The sequence below is a fragment of the Danio aesculapii genome, chromosome 3, assembly GCF_903798145.1.
Source record: "Danio aesculapii chromosome 3, fDanAes4.1, whole genome shotgun sequence".
NCBI lineage: Eukaryota > Metazoa > Chordata > Actinopteri > Cypriniformes > Danionidae > Danio > Danio aesculapii.
The window spans coordinates 21,044,080-21,062,271 of record NC_079437.1 but is presented as its reverse complement, the minus strand read 5'-3'; the positions used below and the strand labels follow the sequence as shown (position 1 = coordinate 21,062,271).

Genomic DNA, 18,192 nt, shown 5'->3' with positions numbered 1-18,192 from the left:
TACAAATTTATTTTGACATGCATTTTAGACCGTTTGTTTTTTTTGTTTGTTTTATTTAAATTATTTAACTTATTTTATTATTTAAAACCAATAAATGTTGACCAAAGTGCTTTACAAATCAACCAACACACAAAATACTTGCATGTGTAAATAAAATTAAATACAAGATAAATTAAATGAGATTTAAAAGCACCAAGGGAAGACCATGACCTTATATATAAAGGCAAACCATTCAACAGACAAGGGGCTGCAACAGAAAAAGCCCTCTCTCCTTTTGATTTTATTCGAGACTCAGGAACAAACCAGCTAAAACTACTGTGCCAATGGCATATGATCTTAATGGAATAAGATGTTTAGTAAATATGCTTGTATGGCCATCTTATATCTCAAATCTAAACTATATATATATATATATATATATATATATATATATATATATATATATATATATATATATATATATATATATTTTCACTAGGCTTTAAGGCAGCATTATATCTTTAAAGAGAATTTTGAGCAAGCTCAGAGCACTAACAGAAAGCAAGCATCTGCCACGAGCATAAATAATGGAGTTGAATCCTAATCAATTGATTGATTTATTTATTTTTATTAGGTTCATCTTAGGTCAGACAATAAAATATACATAATATTGATACACATAGATATACACACTGATATAATTTACCAAACAAGAAATCATCAGGAAAACATAAATTTACACTAAATAAGTATATAAATAAAAGGTAAAATAGCACATATTTACACAAAGATATACAAACATAAGACAACAAAAAGAATAATAAGAAAAAAAAATTAATAAATAAATAAATACAAACAAAGGAAAGGAAAAAAGGCAATTAAGATATAGGTGTCTCCATAAATATTTTAGAAAAGGGCTCCAGACCTTATGGAACTGTTCTGGCTTTTGTTTTATTGCGAACCGAATCTTATCCATTTGAAGAGCATGTAAGAAATCAAAAACCTGTTTCGGATAAGAAGGGGGAGCTGACTTCCAATTCATGAGAATAAGTTGTCTAGCCAGTGAGGTTGCAAAGGTTGCAAAATTTCTAAATATGAGCTTTGCAATGGACTTTAAAACTTGAAATCGTTGCTGTGCAGAACGTTGCATGTGCAGAACATTGCATGTGCACATTGTGATGTGATTTTATCAGCTGAGACTGCATTGAATGTAAATGTGTAAATTGGACAATGTGGAGTCAATGTGTAAACAGTGTCAGGACTTACTTCATTAAACACACAAATGCAGATGACACATGGTTTCTGATATTTGTATCAAACAACAGACAAAATTGTGGCTAGCATGCTTAAGAATTCTGTAATTTTTAATGGCACCGTCATTTTACAGTATGCTTTTGTTTCATTTAGACCAGGGGTGCCCTGCAAAGTTTAGATCCAACCCCAATCAGACAGACCTAGGCTAGCTAAGCTCTTACTAGGCATTCTAGAAAGATCTGTGCAGGTGTGTTGAGGCAAGTTGGAGGTAAAATATGCAGGGCATTGGCCCTCCAGGACTAAGTTTGGGCACTCCTGATTTACAGTAGATGCCTCTAGTCTGTGTTGCATTAATATTTCAATTGAACCACACCACAGTTTGTCTGAAAGCAGCCCAAAACTCATTTGGTTTGTTTGTTTTGTGCGCACAATGAGCCAATGACAGCGAATTCAATAAACTGCACTAAAAGTGCAACCAAATCAGGGTTTGTTTTAATCAAACCAAATCTGACAAGTGTAAATGTATACAGTGTAATAACAGCAAAAACTTACAGCCTACATAAGGGATTTTCCATTTAGTAAGGTTGCTGAGGTAGTCAATGAAAACGCTGTTCAAGCACACAGTATAATGTACACCCTTTATCCTTACAAAACTCTGTTTTTTTAAATTGTTAAATTTTAATAGGCTTTGGTGCATCTTCCATTTCGATATCCACCACTTTTACTCCAAATGTTCAACATGGTTGAATACCATGGTAAAACCATGGCTGGTGTTACAAAACCATTTGGAATTTGGGATTGTAGTTGACCATGAAAACCCCAAATTAACTACTTGTAAATCTAACCATAGTTTTATCAAAGTAATTGTAGTAAACTTGTGGTTATACAAATTGAAGTCGGTACAACAAAAAACGTCATCTAAATTTTACTATGAAAATACATGGTTGATTTTAAAAAGGAGTCATTTTAAACATTCTCAAAGGTTTAAATGTTCGAAACACTTGCTTTATGGTAGATGACTAGAATAAATGAAAACATACTGCTAATCTAATACTAACCGCAACGAAGACATTAGCTGTGTGTGAATAATATCAGTGAAATGTCAGTCCAGTAGCGCACATGTTCTGCTTCATCCTGACATCATTCTCGCTCTCGCTCTCTAGCGCCATCCTCCCTTCGCAGGACACTGAAGGAACTGTCAAGGTTTGCTCACTGGCTGACTGCTGCAGTTGGACAGACAATAACTCAGTGTGCTACAGAGGTAAGTCAAACCGGTTTACAATCTCAAAGACTAGTATCTAAAAGCGATTCGTCATGAATCCTGCAATAAGCTATGCCTGTAAGCCTCGGCACAGTTTTTACACCAGCAAACACTGTATTAAGATGTCTTAGGATGTTAGTGAAACCGGCTGTTGGGTGTGTGACTGAGACATAATAGGCCTGATTTTCTTTATAGATTGAGGGAAAAAAATTTAAAATGCATGTCATTTCACTGAGATAGCATCGATAAGAAAGCGCACCTGAATCTGCCTTTCTTTACGAATTTGCATAAACCGGTACTTATTTCCATGGGTGCACTATATTGACGATACGCATTTAATTTAAATGAAAGAATGTTGCATTGCGTCTTTTTTTTTGTATGTTTTTGTCCTTCTTTGCATGCCATGCATTAAGTGCATGAATCTCGAAGCGGTGTGGGCGAGGAACGCATGCGATGCTTCACGTGCACGCGGTTTGCCGGTGTGGAAAAACCTAGAAGTGTGAAGCATAATGTGGCTCACACCGGTGTATTAGGTCAGTCTGTATGAAAGGTGCCAGTTAAGGTCTGTTACAAGTTTAACATATTAAAAAAACTATATTTTTGTTTTGCTGTGTTTTGCTCTAAAACCTAATCGGTCTACAAGCGATAAGCGGACGTGTCCCTGGTTCTCCGGTGTAAAGGGATTTTCGTAGTTTGCTCTCCTCTGAAAATGGTGCTGATGTTGCATGTAAATGTTTTCTCATGGTTACACAAATCGCCACTGAATCTGCAAGGTTGCTCTTTAAATGTGCATTTAGGCTACCAAACGGAGTTTACAGCACGTCTTTTTGAGAGATTGCCCGTTTCTTTCCTCCCCGTGAGCGTGGTTTATTGAACATGACCTTTGTAACACCACACGGGGCTTTTGTCTGGGCGATTCCGCAAGTAGGCTACAACAGTCTAAATGGAGGACAAACATTTTTTTTTTTTTTAGAAATGTGCTAATACACACACTCACGCACACACTCAAAATAAGACTTCACATTTCCTAATGAAAAACAGAAGCAACTAAGACGTAAGATTTAATGCGTTTTCTCATGTAGTATTTCATCACTTCAGTTTATATCCCACTATTAAACTACATTACGGCTATTTCCCTTTTTTCACTATTTGAATGAGAATGTATAGACTTAATTCTGCATTTTCAAGGCAGCGGACACACCTTGCTCCCCCGCCCTCCCCGTCTCTCTCTCTCTCTCTCCTCCTCACACACACAGACACAGCATCACGGCTGGCTGTTGCTCGGCCACGCGCTCATCATCCGCGCCCATTGTTCACTTCGTAAGTACTGTCTCTCTTTTTGAAAATCATCTTTATAAACGTTGTACATTCGGAAATCCTTGACTGTAACGGCTGAGGCGTAACGGTCGAAATGAACGTCTGCATCTTTCTCACTTCCTCCCCCACGCCCATCTCTGCCGAACATGCCTGTCTTCAGCACTGTCGCCTTGGCATCGCTAATGTAGGTTTTTATCTTCATAACATTGATTAACAATTAAGATATTACATTTACGCTTGGTTTTTAGGCTTGGTTTTATCGCGGGAAAATATGTTGCTCTAGAGAAGTTTGTTTCATTGATATTCAAATGTCGGTTGCTATTCAGTAAATAGGTGTGGGTAAACCCAAATTGGTAATTGTTATTACTTTAGTAATTTATAGTTAATAGTGTTTTTAAACCATATTATAGTAAAGTCTATTATATTATATATATATCTTATATATCAAAGTATTTCCAATTATTTTGTTTAAGAATGCTACAGCATATAGTATTAATAGTGAACTGATAATCTGTAACAATACTGTAGCCTGCTTTAGTTTTTACTACAGTAAAATGTGGTGTATTGTACTAAAATATACCATTGTTGAAAACTACAACATTGGTTCAGTTGTTTATATTACAATAGTTGTTGTTACCATAGCAACTATAGAATTATCACAACAGATTAATTCAAAGTACTTTAAGGTTGTTGCTAGATCTGATAAGGCCGGAAGTTAACTAGAATTATTTGTATTTATTTATTAAATTTCCCATTTATTGTATTTTAATAACATCTACCCCCAACCCTAAACCCAACCGTCACAGTAACGTAAAAACAGTAGTTGTGCCGAGTGTTATTTATGCCATCTATTAAGTTACCCAATAAATTGTATTTTTTTAACGCCTACACCCCCCCCTCCACTCTAAACCCAACCATCACAATACTGTAAAAATATTCTTTATTGTTATACAGTGTCATAAAAATATGCTATATTGATGTGCATATCACACTTCTGGCCAGGCACGTATCCGATCTAGAATTTACCGAACTTTAATATAGTATAATCATTCAAAAACTATAAAGTATTTATTTACAATAAATTACTATAGTATTTTTTCAAATGGAAATGTCTGTATGTGCATATCATGGCATTTAATTAGCTAAACCAAGTTAATTAGACCTATATTTTTTACATTTTAGTAAAGGTTCTAACTGTATTAATATATGGTCAGAGTACAAATGTCTTGTTAATGTAGCTTCAGTGGGACAACAGAAAAAAAAAAATTCAAATATACACTATACCGGTCAAAAGTTTGGGGTCAGTATGATTTTAAATGTTTTAAAATAAGCTTATCCTGCTTACAAAGGCTGCGTTTATTTCATTAAAAATACAGCAAAAATTGTAAAATTGTGAAAAATTATTGCATAAACCGGTACTTAATTCCATGGATGCACAATATTGACGATACGTATTTAATTTAAATGAAAGAATGTCGCATTGTGTATTTTTTTGTATGTTTTTGTCATTTAGCTTATAATTTATTTTAATCATTTATTCCAGTGATTTTAAAGATGAATTTTCAGCTTCATTACTCCAGTCTTCAGAGTCACATGATTTTTGCAGTCAATACAGAGTACCGATTCCTTGTCATGGTGATCGGCTGATAGTGAATTCCGATAGGCCAATAGTGAATAGCTGATCGATCAGAGCATCCCTAGTAATAGTAATAAAAGCAATAATGACTGGACTAAAAATTTCATTTTAAACTACAATAAGTAATAATTAAATATTTAATAAATAAGTATTTAACAATTTAACAATTTCTTTACATTTAATAAATCCCTTCTTGATGAACAGAATACTTTTATTTAAATTAATAATGATAATAATTCCTTACCTTTATATAGCACTTTTCTGGAGACTCAAAGTGCTTTAAACATTACACCACTGCAGCCATATTGAGCCAGACCGCACACTACACGCTAGCTGATTGGTGGAGACAGAGTGATGAAGCCAATTATGATGGGGATGGTTAGGAGGTCATGATGGACAGAAGCCAGTGGGCAAATTTGGCCAGGATGCCAGTGTTAAACCCCTACTCTTTTTCAAAGGACATCCTGGGATTTTTAACGATCACAGATAATCTGGACCTCGGTTTAACGTCTCACCCAAAAGACGGATTATTAATTTATTAAACAAATGTAATAATAATAATAAAAAGACTGACCCCAAACTTTTTACCGGTAATGTAAACTTTGTAAACAAAATCAAAAGTTCTTTCCAATTTTAGGAGCACTTTTTTTGTGAAACGCAAGTTAAAACTCAGGTCATAGATTTGGGATGCCACTAGCAATCTATCTTTATAATAAAAGAATAAGAAAGAAATCAATAAAATATGTATTTTAAGGCTTTTCTGTGCTTAAAGGGACAGTTCACCCCAAAATGAAAATTCTGTCATCCTTTACATACCCTTGATTTTTTCATATTTGAAGATGTATTATAGAATGTTGGAAGTTGACTTTCATATATTGCTTTTCCTACTAATGGATGTCAATGGCTACTGGTTTCCCACATTCTTCAGTATATCTTCTTTTGAGTTAATAAAAAAAAAAAAAAGTCATTCTGGTCTGGAACAAGTCAAGTCTTTTCAGTGTTTCAGTTAATAATGTAAAACAGTGACAGAAAGGACACAGTTTGGGATGAAGAAAAGATAATTTCATTGTTACCTTGTAGTTCAAGAACAGTCTAAAAAGGCACAGTATTAAATATCAGTCTATGAATACTCAGAATTAATTGTTAACTCCTAATGAAAACATTAGCATTCCCTTAACCCAGTGTTGCTTTTTATGCTCAAATTGCTACCTAAGAATACTACCTTTCTCCTGACAGTAAATCCCCACCATTAGACAGAATCAGTGTTTTCTTTCCAGCCCAGAATAATTCAGTTAACCATGGCAATTAAGATCACGCATTGAACATTTGTTAAATCAGATTCAGTCTACAGACCATGCAGTGATGTGTGTGCTACTCCTGTTAGACAACCGCCTGCTACTTGCATCAGTTATTAATCACATAATTTCAGAATTAAGGAGGATGGGCTTGCTTTAGACAACATTTATTTTTGAATGACCATGTGGAAGGATAGAAATGCCAAGATCATTAGATGAGAAGTTCTTGTTGTTATTAGCTATGTTTCCATCCAAAGATGCAAATACCCAGTTAACTAATTCACATTTGTGAATTAAAAAAACAACAACAAAATTATTGCTTCCTTATAAATTGACCCCATATATTAAAAAGTAAAATGGAATTTGATGCAGCAGGTGAGCCAATGTGGGCTTTTTTCTTTTATGAGCAATTCCAGCATTATAGATGTGACATTTTCAGTAAAAACTCAAAACATAAATACACAGAGAAAGTATGTTACATTAAATTGATATCTGTTTATATTTTCCAAAAGAACTAACCACAGAGTTAAGGTATCAGAAAAGTATTAATCTGTAAACGTTTTTTATATTTTAAATGGGGAAAATAAACATGTGTTATGGATATGACCAAAAAAAGTGTGCGAGTTTACAGTATACAACATACTTTGTAGAAATTCTGTGAATTAAAATGCGCAACCCAAAAGAAACTATGCGAATCAAAAAGATGAGAGTCGGCTCTCTATAGAACAAACATGATTGATTTGATTTAATTTAAAATTTTTTTGCATTTTTGAGGAAAACGCTTCGTTATGGATGTGAGACCTCTGCGTTAGATGTGAATTTGCCACTGGTGTGACTTTGGTAAATCAAATAGAATTGTTTGAAAACTTTGACAGAAACATTTTTGAGTATTTTTACAGGACTGTAAAATAGAAGCCTACACAAAAAACCCAGAAAGGGTTACGCTATTTTCGTGAAAACTTGGCATGGTTGGCATTTGCATGGAATTGCTCGTATAATAATTAGTAGCACCTCAGAAGACAAAAACGAAATGAGACAAATGCAGGAGGTTTTTGGAGGGCTGCGAGACCGGTCTTTGGGAGCGCAGTCGGTCAGGACAGTTCTGGGAAGTAATAATAACAAACCACTTTGATGATGGACTGATGATGGCTAAGAGATTTTAGAATGACCAAAGCAACATTTCAGATATTTTACAATTTGGTCGGTCCAATGGTTTGTGCATTAATGCCTTCCCATCCGTTAAAACATTGGATAAAAGCTTTTTCTACTCAGTGGTGTTCATTAGCTTTATCTTAGCGTTACCATTAAGCATTTCTTTTATTTTCTTTGCAATATTACAAACTGCGCATAAAAAATAGGTAGATGAAAACAGCTAATGTAAAGAAAATTAAGTGTGGTTAATTAACAGCAAGAAGCAGATATACTGTATCATCTTTTCAGATCAGAGATGCACATTTTATAATTATTTTTAGCTCATAAAAAATTTGCAGAGACAAGTCATTTAATCAATATTGCCAATAAATGAACTCATGGCATGAATTGAACATGAACTGCATTAGAGTATGAAGTGATAGACTATGTTTCAGACTATACTTTGTTAGAGGGTCTCCACAGGGGGATGTGAGGGTCCACTTTAATTTCATTAGAAGAGTCATTATCACCTAATCAGATCTCAAGAACTTCCGGGGTTATAACTTGGGTCTGGAGTTACCAGAACTGCTCATTGTTGTAAGACAAGCCAGATTCAACATGTTTGAGCCGGTTGAATACCGTGAGACAGTGTCTCTCTCTGGTCTCGTAGGCCAGATCGCATGCAGTGTGCACTGCAGTCTTGAACTCCCTGATGCACCATGGCAACAGATGACTAACTTCCTGTGTGTAGTATGCTGGAAATCACAAAAATCTGTCTTGCGCATGGACAAAAGCCCATGGAATTAATCTTTTATCCTCAATACTGAAGGCAGTTCAGTGTTTTATGCTGTCTGCGCCTCACAGCTATCTGCATCTGCACACATTCAGTCGCTGGATGTATATCACCAGACTGACATTTTCGCCATCAGGTTTGCGTATGTAAGATACTTGTTCAAGTAAATGCCAACTGTCCTTTTCAGGCATCAGAATATTTTCATATGCTAAGTGGATCATGCCGTTATCAGCAGCAATGTCGTCTGGCAGCATGATCATTATTTCAGGTTGGTCAGTGCATGCACACAAGCACACTGACCGCTCTGGTGGTTTGTTAATTTAACCTCCACATTCAGTTCAGTGAGGTGTGATCTGCACTCTTGTGGAGAGTCTGGGATGTGGGTCCAGAAACCACATGGCAGATGGGAAGGGTTGAACTCTGGGTTAGATCATGGACATCTCTGCTGTTTGAGCAGGTGTGACATGGGGAAATAACCACAGCTCAGTTTATATATCAGTGAAGCTATCCTTGCAGTAATGCATATTATTTGCATTCTCTTGTCAATGTTACTGAACATTTTTACGAGATTACATAGAAAAAACTTGTATGAGGCTTTGTGTAAGGCTCCATTTACACTAATACGTTTTAAAATGGCATATTAGAATAAAAATGATCCACGTACACACTGGCATTTACCCTAGCATTTCTGAACAGTTTTCTGTCCACACTATACTGCTGAAAACGCACATCACATGACCAAACACACTGCAGCGTATGCGCACGTCTGAGCTCCAGGCAGTCAGCGGGTGCTTTGAGCACACCTCACCCGGGTGAGAGCAGTGCAGGACAGACAGGTTCATCAACGATCTTCTGCTAGATTTCATTTCACTATAGTTTTTAAACATGATATTTAATTAATCTTGTCTCTATCTAATGGTATTTTGAATCTATTACTTGTTCTCAGGTAACGTGTTTTGGCAGAGCACAAGGATAAGTTAATAGGCTATATTAATTTATGTAACCACATACACTGATTCTGCAAATTGACTGATTGCTTGCCCTTAGTTCCTATATTGTATAAACTTATTGTACATCAGAATCAGAATCAGAGTATCAGAATCAGTTTTATTGCCAAGTGTGCTTCACACACACAAGGAATTTGTTTTGGCTACAGAAGCTTCCAGTGTACATAAAGTGACAACACAAAATAAATATGAAAAAAATTAAATAAAAATAAAAATGATAAACATTAAACAGATGCGGTTATTCAAGAAACCTGGATGTTGAGTTGTATGTACAGATTGTTATAAATACATGATACTTTTATAATTGGCCTTTTATAATGGCCATTATTGACTATTAAAACTGATATTCAGCAAAAAAGACAGGGCATGTTTTTATATTTTTCGAAGAAAATGAAAGGAGGCAGTAATGTTATAGGCTCCGTTTTGTTATAAATATGCATACAGTGAAGAAGACAGTCATATAAATATAGCTATACGACACAACATTTTTTGTGTCTGTTAAGTTAATCAAAATGAAATTAGGCAGTTCCTTATATCATGTTTTCATTTTATTGTTAGGATATTGAAACAACGTAGCCAGTGTGATGCGAATGATGTTATAAAGTACACTGTTTTTACACGACGTGTTCTTGATAGATTGTTTTTAGTATTAAACATGAGAAGTCTGAACTTAAGGAAAGGGACTGAAATTTGTGCACTTAATATTAGGGAAAAAGCCCCAATCAGCGAATGTCTGCAACCACGCCTCCGTTTTCACCCATCCACATTAACACGGAGCAGCACCGTTTTAAAACGAAAACAGCCTTTTTAGCGTTTTCAAAAAGCTGCATTTTTGGGGCTCAAATACTGCAGGGTATTGTGGACGGAAGGCGTAACCGTAGCAAAACTTACGCGTTTTAAAACTAAAACGTATTAGTATAAAAGGGGCCTTAGTTCTTCTCTTTATACCTCAAAATTAATTAATAAGTTAATTAAAAATAAATGAAGGCTTGTCAATTCAATCGGTCAGACCTTCTTTTTTCTATGAAAGTAAATGTTTGAATATCCTGCCCATTTATAAAAAGTCCATTAGGAATGTAGTTATCAAGCTCTAAAATGTCCAAAACAAATCTAATTTCAGTCTTTCAAATGTATAATTTGACTTTTAATTCATTGTACTATTCATACACTCTTAATAATAAATGTAAAATTCCAATTTATTTAAGAAATTATTTTGTTCGTGTAAAGAGTATTGGAGTGCGTTTTTACAAGAAAATACTATTTCAGTCTGGATACTATATACTATATATCTATTTCTAGATATCTAGTTTAATTGATTGTATTACTCGCTGATTCTTGTGAAGGAACTGTGTTGCCCAATATGTGAACAAATCATTGTTTTAAACTCAGTGCATCAATTGATTGAACAGACTTGAACAGATCTAGTTTTACCCTAACTCAATGATCCAGTCCCACTGGATGTCATTTGAGTGGAGAGAAGGTTAATAATAAATAACCACTTAAAGCACACACAAAGCAATCATTCAACAAAAGAAGATATGCTTGAGTCCTTTTTGGGTCTTTCTTTTGACAGCTCTGGTCACTATTCAGGTTATATTATGCTTAGAAAAGTAGGCAAGATATTCTTTACGTTTTTACACATTGTGCTTCATAGATTAAACAAACTCACAAACTCTGAAATAGGGCTGCACGATATTGGGAAAATCTAACATTGCGATATTTTTAGTCTGCTATATATATTGTGATATGAATACAATTTCACCAGATGACTTGAATAGCTCTATTCGGAAAGAATTTATAATTGTTGGGATTGGGATTCTGTAGGTGTGTGCATCTGCATTAAATATAAACAAATTAAAAGCAGATAAATACAATAAAGAAAACGTGACAATTTAAATAAACAGTGTTTTATCGTTTTCCATGTCTAATAGTATTTAGGTGCTCTGTAAAACCCAACAGTCAACTTTATCAAATGAAATGAGTGTAGTTAACTCAAAATGTACTGAAAGTTAATTCTACTCATTTGAAAAGAGTTTTGAACTCAATGTTGAAGGTAATGAGTTAATTAAATATCTCATTACTTTAACTTAAATGGAGTTAGTTCACAGTACTCATATAGATTAGTTTTTTCAACTCTTGTTTGTAATCGGTTTCCTCAAATGGTTTGAGTTGCCTTAACTTTTGGGGTTTTCCAGTACTCAGTTGGTTTGAGTTCTCTTCATTTATTGGGTTTTACTGTGCTCAAATTGCTTCATTAACTTAAATGGATTAAGTTCACAGTACCCATTTGGATTATTTTTTTAACCTAAACGGTTTGTTGCAATCAGTTTCCTCAAATGGTTTGAGTCACCTTAACTTTTTGGGGTTTTACAGTGTACAGTAATTGAATAATAAAAATAATTTAAGAAATTATTGGTCATTAACGTTACTAAAAGTACAATTTCTTATGCCTGAATGCTTTTAAAATGCTCATACAATCTCAGGCCTCAAAAAGACAATGACAAGCAAAGATACGTTATAATACAGACTGGACATTGCATTTCCTGCGATGTGACTATTGCAAATGATCACACTGCGATATCGATGCTGAAAATGTATATTGTGCAGCCCTAGTTTGAAATTACATTTAAATCCAAAGTTTTCATTTTCAGGTAAACGGTCTTTAAACAAATTAGTGTTTTTTGGGGGGTGGGCAATTGAAATTGATAAGCTCTTAACCACTAGATTAGCATTTAGCAGTTGATCTTGTCGGCTGGTGCAAGCATGCAGCAATGCTTGAGGGAATATTGAACATTTTTTCTGATTAAGCTGCACCTGCCACACATTTGGCACATAAATACATGCAGCCACCACCCTCACTGATCCTGCGGCCCAATTCTGGAGCTCTGCGGGAACAGATCGAAAGAGAGAATAAAAAAGAGACGGGTTAAAGGGAGGAGACATGAGTCGGGGAGATGGCTGCCACTACTGTAGTGTTGCTGCAATCTGCGCCGCTAGCTGGGATAGACAAAACTAGGTCAGAGACAGAGAGGTACGCTAGCAGAGTTGGCTACTCTTCAAAAACAGCCAATATGTGCACACAATTACTACTTTTCTACAAATTGATTTCACAATTATATGGTGCTAAAAAGTACTTTCAATTGAGTGGACTTAAAGACATAGTTCACCCAAAAATGACTGTCATTTACTCAACCTCCACTTATTCCACAAAGAAAGATAAATGTTGGAAGAAATGTTGGGGAAAAAAAACAGCTACTGACTTCCATACTGTAGTATTTTTATGTTCTTATTACGAATATCATTGGCTTCTAGTTTTCAACATTCTTCAAAATATCTCATTCAACTGAAGAAATCCATAAAACTTTAGAACCACTTGAGTGCTAGTAAATGATTTTTGGGTGAGCTATTGCTTTAACTTGGGTGTTTGTTTTTGCTGCTGCATTGTTGCAGAGGCGTTCCAGAAGTCTCTTCCGGACATTTCAATTACAGCACACACAAGGCACTTATGTAATTGGTCTGTCTGAAAAAGTCTGAGAGAGACCCATAAATATAGTGAACCGAACAGAAACGCTGAGCTGAGGAGGACAGTCGGGCCAATTTAACCCTCAGAGCTGTTAAAGTATGAAGGTCTCTCTGGGCTGTTAAAGGAGATGGATGATAAATAAGCTAGTGTTTTAGTTATAGGGAAGTGACTACCCAGTTATGAAGCTGCGTTCAGAATAAAACAGCATAGTGCAAACATGCTGGATTCAACACAAGTCCTTCATGTTGTCCCAACCCAAATTAAGTTGACTTAATCTTTTTTAAAAATTGAAGTGGACTGAACATAAAATAAGTTGGCCCAAAAAAACTTAAGAATTGTGTTGTTTCAACTAATTTTAAATAAGTAGTTTGAACAAGCAGTCATTTTTTGAGTGTGCAGTGGATTTAATCTGAGACATGCCCTGTCCAAGGAAAAGACATCAAAGTCTAGACAATCATAATTCATCTGCCTCTGTTCTGTGTAACAGCTATTTTGATGTAGGCCAGACAGACCCCTCAAGATATTCTGACAAACACACTATACAGACAGGGTCATTACTAGTCATCATAAAAAGAGTTACTCGCAAATTTGATTTCATGATTTATTAAAAAAAACAAAACAAAAGATATACACCATCCAAAAATGTTAATTCTGTAATTTTTTTGACTAGATATTATTAATTTAAATGATTAATAAAGCCAAATAGTATTGGAATAACATGAGTGTGACTGATTTGAGTTTCATTTGAATTTTTGAATGAAACTTAAAGGGTTAGTTAACCCTAAAATGAAAATTCTGTGATTGATTACTCACTGTCATGTTGTTGCAATTCCCTGAGGCCTTTGTTCAACTTCGAAACACAAGTTAATAGATTTCATCTAATGAAATCATCTGAGAGCTCCCTCATCCTCTACTGACAGCAATGGTACAGAGACATTCAAAGTAGGGTTGGGCGATGTCGACAATTTTGGCATTGCACAATGTCTAATGTGAAACATCACGATGGACTATGGCATAGTCATCGTAGGAGGCGGTGAATTAATTTATATGAATCCGTAAATACCTGACCCACATGGTCTTTGTTTTACCCATAACCAAATTATAAATAAATAAAGATAAGTTACACACAAATTACCACCTGTCAATCACTTTTTCTGCGGGACTCTGGCATAGATAGGCAGAGTGATCTGTGCATGACAGAGTGTGTGTGTGGTCACGTGATGTGCGTTTTCAGCAGTATAGTGTGGAAGGAGGGCTTTTCAGAAATGCTAGGTGAAACGCCATTGTGGACGTGGATCATTTTCGTTCTAAAATGCCATTTTAAAACTAAGATGTATTAGTGTAAACGCGGCCTAAGTGTGTATTTTTCGCGAGCGGGTTGCTGCTGCAACGGGGAACGATGCCGGCTCAGCATCGTGATGTCTATCGACCTCATTTATCAACCAAACCCTAATTCAAAGATCAGAAAAGAAACCAAAAACATTCATAAGATCATAGTTCCCAGAAGTGTCCAACAGTTGTACACTTCGAAATCCTTAAATGGCCGGTTTTGAGCTTTTTGATTTGGACCAACACTTCAGTATGGCAGCCATGTTTGTTTTCACTTCAAAGTGCCATTCGGAGGGCGATATGTCCCATTTAGAACACATTGGCTGTTTTCTCAATATGCGTTCTTCAGCGGTCTTGCATCCTTGTGTTCTCATGTAACATCATCATCATCAACCGTTAAAGTTCAATTCAAAAACTCAAGACCGCAAGAAAGGAGGATGTGTGAAAGTTCCCGGATGCGTTCTTGATATCGAGGATCCACCGATGCAGACTTGAGCACAGTACAATAAGCATTATTTTATATAGATTTATTATTAAAGTTTAGAGATATAACTTATCTCAGGAGTTTGTGATGTTTAAATAATTTTCAGTTAAAAATGCATGAAGGTCATGTGACCATCAGAAAAGAACACAGCATCTAATTTCTCAGAGCACTGTTCTGTGTTCTTGCGGTCTCCTGAGTTCATTCATTCAAAGTCTTATCAAGAACACGAGTATGTTCTCTACATTCTTGGAATTGAGAAACAGCCACTGTCTAATGGCAACATGTCATAATACCCATATTAAATGAGCTCGCCAACCTGATACAGGAGAGAACACAAAGGCAAACGAAGCCTTTTTTAATAATTTTTTAGGGGTTTTAATCTTTATTGTATAGCACAGTAAAGAGTATTGACAGGAAAACATGGGGAGGAGAGAGACGGGTAGGATCTGCATAGGACCGCGAGGTGGAAATTGAACTCAGGTTGCCGTGAACACCGGAGTGCACTGCCGCCGACCAAACGAAGGCTTTTTAAGTGAACATTAGATTCAATTGAACATTAGATGGTGGCTTAAATGTAGAAACAGGAAATGACACAAATAAATGCACAATTAAACTGTTACGGCCCTTCATAAATGAAGTTTTAAACCACTAATATACGGCAGGGATTAATTTTAGTGATTGAATTAGCGATATTTCATGTGTTGTTTAAGAGGAAGAGATGGAAAGTTGTCACATCAGTGCTTAAAGACTTAATGCCAATGCATGCACTGACAGATGCTGACAAACAGACGATAACACATCACTTCTCAGTGACACAAGCATCATTTCAGCATGTTAAGTCTGAAGAAACAAGCTCTGATGATAGCATGCAACAGATGTAGTAACATGCTGATCCAGCAAAACGCCCAAAAATAATCTGTTTACTGATAAAGAAACAAAAGAGGGTAAATTTATTTCACTTAGATCTTATAATGAAAGGTTTCATTGAAGCATTGATTACACTTTAGAAAATTACAAGCATTTCACTGGCTTTCAAGAGGTTCATTGAATTAACAATACAGACAGGTACTGTAGTTGAAGACTGCAGCTGGATGGATTACAAATAATGAATTTTATAGCCACAAGAGGCTAACATAATTATCCAGAGTTCAAGACATACACATGCCATGTGTACAGTTCTCAATTACTCTTTTATTAACACATTAACCTTTTATTACGCAACAAGTGCTGGAAAAGCTTGTTCATGGATTATGAACATTCTGAGGCCCTAGCCTAGTAGGATACATGAATATAATGTGAAAAGAGAGTGTTTATGTGTGGGAATTTTATCATATTGACTCGTTGGGCATGGAAGCAAGAAATGATTCATATCTGTACTTACCAGGTTTTATCCTGCTCGTTGTTTATAGCTCGTATTGATTGAAGATGACCACTCAATTGATTTCTCCTCTTATCATATCAGCTGGCCTTTGTTGACGTTCACACTTTCTTCACAGATTTCTCTTGCCTAGCAAAACATTCGCCTCATTTACTGGCTTTGCCAAAGGCTGTACATTTACTGACTGAACCTAATTACTGAAACACAAACAAGAGGTTACATGAGGTTAAGGATCACCATCTCATCAAATTGTGGAGCACACACAGATACAGCCACCCCCTAGTATGTGCTGTTGAGGGTTGGACAGATGGTCATTTTTCCAACCGAATAAGCAAACAGTTTAGCAGAAAAATGGCCAATATTCACCACACCATGAGCATTGACAGGTTGCATAGCATCACATTTAACACGCATCACTACGTCATTGCAAAATAATACTGCAAACTGATCGTTTCTTGGGTATTCAGTGATATTGTTCATGTAAATGCAGGGTTTCTGCATGTTTAGGACATCTTAAGACCATTATGAATGAGATTTTAGACTTACAGGGCTAAATGCTAAAGTTGATTTTTTTCAACTATCCCAGTTGGAAAAGATTTTCACTTGACCTGTCAAAAAAAAAACATTATTATAACTTAGGTGATTATAACTTAATAATAGAATTATAATAATAAAAATATAGGTCAGTTCAGTATCCTCAGTAGTAAATAAATGGAGAACTTAAGCAAATGTTCCTGTAAGGAAGGTAATTAAATGCCACTTTTAAATAAAAAGTAAAACGGTTCACTGATTGGGATTGTTAGTTATTGTAGGGGTGTTAATGGCCAGATTGGGTAGCTATACATGAACAAAGGAAATTAAGACCTGTTAAAAAAAGATTTAAGACCTACAACACAATATTTTAGTAGATTTAAGAATTTTTAAGGCCTAAAATTTACCTTTTGAAATTTAAGACATCAAGACATAAGACCTAGCAGATACCCGGAAATCAAACATATTTATTATTTAATGTGGAAAGCATATCTTGTATCAACCCCGGAACTTTGTAAATTAGTTTCTAGTTTGATGATGGCAAAAAAATGTAAAATAAAAAGGAAAAAGTTCAATGGTTCTAGGAAAAACATTAAAAGGCAGGTAAATTATGTCAATACTTTTGTGAGGAGCTTGTTGCAAAAATGTTTACACTCACAAATCTATTATTTTTTTCCATAGCAAATGTACTGCATTATAGTTTTTCTTCCCATGTAATATTTCCATTATAAAACTGGGTGTAAATGCAAAAGTTTTGCAAATGAACACAAAGGAGCTTCTCACCTACTGTAGCTCTTAACCAATGGTCATTCCAAACCCTTTAATAACAGAAAGTGTGTCAATGGGAGTGAAAAAGAAATGAATTTTGTTCTTACCTTTATTGTCCGAAAAGATTATTAAGGAAAGAAACTTAGCTGATGATACACAGGGAAACTTTTTGGACAATGTTGCAAACAGTATTACTTGGCTACTTTTCTACTAAGAAGGAGAAAGAATATTGCATGGTAACCCAATAAACTATACGCACAGCTAGTGTTTTTCACCCAATGATGAACTTCCGGTGAAAGCTTTGTGACTATTTTCAATTTCATACGGTTCCTTTTACAGCATTGATGTTGAAATGTAATTCAAATATAATCAGTTAATTAGACTTAAGTATCCATTTGGTTGTAAAAGCGTAAAAAGAGACGAAAGACCGTTTAAACACAGACGCTGTCATTACAAACAGGCTAGTGCAGAAACTCCATTGAAAATACTGGGGTAAAACTAATTTC

At 35.3% G+C, this 18,192-nt stretch overlaps 1 protein-coding gene across 5 annotated transcripts in view; it reads left to right on the top strand.

The window, feature by feature from the left end:
• The window catches only part of maptb (microtubule-associated protein tau b), a 58,452-nt gene that overhangs the window by 496 nt on the left and 39,764 nt on the right, over positions 1 to 18,192 (top strand). For 3 of the 5 annotated variants that reach the window (XM_056453358.1, XM_056453353.1, XM_056453357.1), the window contains exon 2: positions 2,397 to 2,494. The gene's annotated coding sequence lies outside the window, so the exon portion shown is untranslated. Of the gene's footprint in view, positions 1 to 2,396; positions 2,495 to 3,737; positions 3,815 to 3,971; positions 3,996 to 18,192 lie in introns of those variants that run through there. The other 2 variants (XM_056453355.1, XM_056453354.1) reach the window with 2 other exon arrangements.